Source organism: Pteropus vampyrus, unplaced genomic scaffold (genome assembly GCF_000151845.1).
Source record: "Pteropus vampyrus isolate Shadow unplaced genomic scaffold, Pvam_2.0 Scaffold39, whole genome shotgun sequence".
In the NCBI taxonomy this organism is placed as follows: Eukaryota; Metazoa; Chordata; class Mammalia; order Chiroptera; family Pteropodidae; genus Pteropus; species Pteropus vampyrus.
Genome location: NW_011888820.1, coordinates 7,758,548 through 7,763,792, shown reverse-complemented (window position 1 = coordinate 7,763,792; position 5,245 = coordinate 7,758,548). Strand labels below are relative to the sequence as shown.

Below are 5,245 nucleotides of genomic sequence, written 5' to 3'. Positions count from 1 at the left end.
ATTCCTGGGAGAGGCTGAAACTGAAATTAGTTTAGATATTAAGTCTTGGTTTGGTGATGTGGGTCTTAGCACAGTGACTGCATTTTGGGCCTGACATCTCTTTAACAGTTTCACTTAGATTAATCTGGGCACTTCATTTGATGTTCCATTAAAAAAAAAAAAAGAAAGAAAGAAAAAGAAAGAAAAGAAAGAAAAGAAAGAAAAGAAAGAAAGAAAGAAAGAAAGAAAGAAAGAAAGAAAGAAAGAAAGAAAGAAAGAAAGAACGAAAGAACGAAAGAAAAGAAACAATACTGGTGTTTCTTATAGTTCCTCAGAAATAGGTATAACCAGCAGCTGCCATCCTATATGAAAGTCATTCTATCTGACCCTCCCTTGATGAAGGACAACTCAGGATAACGCTAATATGGTTACATGTAGTGCAGTGCTGTACCCAGTTTCACTCTCTCAGGAGAGGTTCTATTCTTCTTGAAGACTAAGATCCCTTAGGTAGACTGGGAAACCATTTACAAAAGGCTTTGTGTAGAGAATGTACATGCTTAACAAACCTGCTTTTGCTAGTCTCCACTGCCTTGCTTCAGCAGGTGTAAAGTTTTATGCCTGATATTCCTCTCCACTGTGGATGCCCGGCTCTAAACCTTCTTTGTTTCCACCCAGATGCCAGCTTCTGGTTGACTATTCTTTCTTTTCTTTCTTTTTTTAAGCTATCAACCATCTGGAGGAAAACTGATTGGGGCTGGGGTCATTTTTTTGTACTTTTTAAAACTGCCACGTAGGTAAAAGGATTTGTCAAACCCATGAAAGACTCTTCTAAGATCTCAGAGGCAAAGGGCTCCCTCTGGAAGAAGCTGATTCAAGTAGAAGTAGCCATAGAGGCAACAAGGAGCATGCTCAAGCTACAAAATGGGTCGAGAAATATAGATCTGCCCAATTATAATTCAAACAAAAACAAGTGAGAAACTGTAGTCAATCAGGCACTCCTGGCCAAGCGTCTGGGCTTTGCATGCATGCATGCATAATTAAGTTTCAGGCAGCTGCAGGCTTCTACAGTGCAGCAGGGCGGGCAGGATATCATAATACTTAGTAGGTTGCATATCAATGGAATTCTTTTTAAATTCACATGAAGCCTAAGATAAAAAGACATCAGCAAAAATTAAGCAGCATTCAGAACATCAGTGAATAGTGACACAGGCCACTAGAAAACAATAGAAACCGACCTGGTTTCCTTCCATTGTTGGTTCCTCCCCACAAATAGATTAGAGCAACAGCGCTGACTTTGTTTTAAAATACACATTCGTTAGATCAAAGGGATCAATGCACATTTAAGCAACTTTCAAGGCTTAAATCACAGGAAGAGCAAAATGGTCTGCTTTGTTTTAAAAAAAAAACAGAGAAAATCACACACATGCATTGGGGCATTGTGATAGGCAGATGGTTAGCTTGCAGGAGAATTAAATATTCATGGTAGATAAAAATCTCTCTCATTATATTTTTAATGTATATGAAGCTTTGGGCTCAATGCCCTGTGTGTTCACATAACAGACAGACCCTGTTCCCTGTATGCACCGCACTGTGCACAAAGGTGGCTCAGATCACATCTTGCGATGTTACCCTCGCCCAGGCAGCCAGGCCTTCCATAACTGAGCTGCCCTGTGGTAGCCAGTTACATCACCGAGAGAACTTCGCCACTGCCTTACTTTTATTTCTTGGAAGCACAGACTATTGCCAAAGACCCTCAGTGGTGTTTTGTTTACTAATTGCCCCCACGCTTTCATTAAATCTGGAGTGCCAGGGCCACAGGCCATCTTTCCGGCCCCTGACAGGTACAGGGAGGTCTGAGGTACCTGGGTACATGATACAGTCACATTTACTTCTAACACAGATGCGACATTATACTCTTCCCACTTTCTTGTTTTATTGCATACCGTTTGTCTCAGAGACTTTTAATCTGATTAGCCACACAGGAGTGACACCGGAAGGGTCAAGATGCACCAGAACCAGGAGGCATTATGGATAGAGCTGGATTTTTCATCTCAGAAACTCCACACCCTCCTCCGCTTGTTTTCTCTCAGCACTCCCGGCTTTACCCTCCCCACCCCATATGCCGACTCACATGGAAAACACGATTCAAAGAGGCGCTTTTGTTTAGGAAGAAAGATGAAAAAGATGGGTTTGCTCTCTGTTGGTTGCTGAAATAAAGACTTTAGTAGTCATAGGTCGGTAAAATGAACAAAACTATACCTGCTCACAGGAGGGCATTAAGAAAGTGGAGAAAATAAACATTCCTCTGGATTTCAGTTTGATTTTGAATTTAGTTCATGTTAATGTAGTTAGGAAACTGACTCAATCCACTCCATAAACTGAGTGTCTACCCTTAATTGTATCATTATGTGGCCTTTGCTTCTGTGCATTCTTTCTCTCCATACTTTCCATCGATATCTCCAGTAGAAGATGGCTAAGGCGGAATAACTGCCACATTTTGCTGGCATTCGGGTAATCGCACTTGCACTGTTAGGTAGTTATTTGATCAGTTCCGGTCTTATGTACTGGTCCCCTGTTTTTTAATTATTTTTGTCACTGCTACTGTCCTTAAATAAATTCCATCTTATCTTCAAGTTGGATTTAAAAACATTTGTTTTCTAGATGTTTTGTGTCTATATTTTAAACACGAGCATAAATGTGCTTACTTTTCTGGACTTCCAAATATAAATAGATATGACACTCAGGAAATTGGATCTAAGTTCCTCTTTTCTCCCTGTCTGGAACTGGGCTCGTGGTAAAAAGTAATGTTTCCATGATAAGAACTTTTATTTTTCTCCTTTTAAATATCCTCTGAAGCCTAGATTTAAGCAGGACCCCAAATACTTCTTCCGGTGAGTTGAATAATGCAATAATTTAGATGCTGGGGATTAAAGAGAGGACTGAAAGATCAGCCCCTCATTTCTGGTGTCACCAAGCGCCACTCTGAATCAGCATCAGTGGGTCGCACGCTGGGCACAGCTCCAGCCTCATTGCCTAGAGGCCAAGTTGTGAGCAGGCCTGGCGGGAGGGCATCTCCCCGTGGAGAGGCTCGAACTAGACGTGAAATATCTCACAAACGCAGCATACCCCCTTTAATTCATCAGGCTACAGTCATTCTGGAGAAGGCTGTTGACTTATTCTTCTGCAGAGGGAACAGTGATTGTTTATGCCTTTGCATTTGACCAGTTGCTATCAAAGCCGTGGGCTCTGGGGAGAGGAAGAAACCTTGCTTGCACTATAATCACACTGTCTACTTTACAAGTGTGAAAATAGCGCCATTAATTTTAGCACCCCTTAAAAAATACATCTCTCATCTTGCTCCCTGCTGCCCTCCCTCCCTGCCCCAACATACCCTTTTGACAGCTTAGCTGTGTGATTTTCTGATCTTCTTTAGAAGGGCATCTCAAAAGAGATAAGTGGTAGGAATCAATGCACTTCATCTTAATGATCAAAAACAGTTTATTTTATTGTAAGCCATTTATCTCCCAGTGGCCACAAGACATATGCCTGGTCCTAGTGCTAAGGACTTGCCTACTTTTCTAAAATGGTGCAGAAACATTTGTTGGGTAATTCAAACATCCCCAAACTGACTTTTCTATTCAAGGACTCTACTAATTTTAAATTGTCCTAGTATCTGCAGTACATCATCTTTTGTCACGACTATCAGTAATCCATCAATGGTCATGGCACTAGCTGTGGAATTTTGGGATTCTCCTCAATTTTTCTAAATATATTTTCAACATAAGGGAGGCCTGGGGTCACGCATGTGCAGAGTTTCTCGAGGTGTGCAGGGGAGGCCAGGAACCCTCCTCCTCTGTATCCCCACCTCGCAGAGACAGCGGCACAATGGTGGCACCCATGCCCCTGCCACTCACCCACTCTTTTACATGAATGGCCTCCTTCTGGACACTGAATGGCTCTATTCAGTGGAGTTTTAAGAAATATGCGATCACTATGAGAAGCAATACACCTGGCATGTAAAGTCCCTCGTTATGGACACAAAGGGATTAGAGGTGGCTCTGATCGTAATAGATGCCCTGCAGTTTCCCATGTCCAAAGAAGAGCTGGTGGAAGAAAGCCAGATGAAGCCAAAAGAAGTGTTGCCCACGGCTGCTCTGATGCCAGCACTGGAAAAACTGATCCACCATCAGCAAAAGCACCACGTGCCCTTGGCTGTGGTCATCAGCTCTGAGTTTATATCCTTCGAGATGAAGACCAATGGACACAAGAAATTCTTCAGCTGGTTTGATTACATCGTTTTGGTGGATGACCCCGAACTGAGGAACAGCAAGCCCGATCCAGACATATTTCTTGCTTGTGCAAAGGGGCTTTCCCCTCTTCCCGTGGGGAAGGATGTTCCTCATCTTCGAAGATGCTCGCCATGGGGCTGAGGTGGCTCTTGCAGCCAGAATGCAGGTGGTTATGGTTCCAGATAGAAATTTACACTGAAACTTGTCTACAGAGGCCATTATTGTGCTAGATTCCCTATAGTACTTCCAGCCCTAGCTGTTCTGTTTGCCACCCTGTGAGTCTGAGGACCGCCATGCTTCTCCAGGCACTGTGGCGCCGATGCCCACTCTGTGAGCCATACTGCCCAGGAAAACAGAGGAAACTGGCAACTCCCAGACTGTCACGTGAACAGTCATTCCAGCCTTATGACTTGTGCAGATTCTCTAAAATGTTAATAAACCATAACTTGACAGTTAAGAGAAAGCAAAATAGAGACAGCCCAGAAGAGAAATCAAAATTGTCATTTGAATAATCATATAATATTGTATTTGAATAGTCATATAATAATCATATATAATGAATATACATACACATACATGCTTATAACTGAATACTTATGCATGCATGTATATATGTATGCGAATGTATATATTCATGCATATATATAAATATATATATGAAATATACTTTTCTAAGACAAAATGAAATTATAGTTGTGTTCATTTCTTTAGTTGATCTTAACATGCAATAGCAACCCATAAAAGTGAGATGGTAATTCTATTTAGTTTGTTATGTGAGTGGGAAAGCCACGTGATGGGTGAGCCCTTAAGAAATCATTCTCCTTATTAGCAAACATTGACATTCTTTTTGTGTCCACAAAATATCTCTGTGAATTTCTCCTCCCTCAGAGATTCTGAACTGTATTTCTTTTTAGTTGAACACAGTTATAGCCTATAACTTATATCTAGGCACATATCCACATTTGAGAATGTTTTCT

The 5,245-nt window shown here is 41.6% G+C and overlaps 1 pseudogene; it reads left to right on the top strand.

The window, feature by feature from the left end:
* Window positions 1-3,893: 3,893 nt before the first annotated feature.
* Window positions 3,894-4,602, top strand: LOC105290903 (annotated as a pseudogene).
* The last annotated feature ends 643 nt before the right edge of the window (window positions 4,603-5,245 follow it).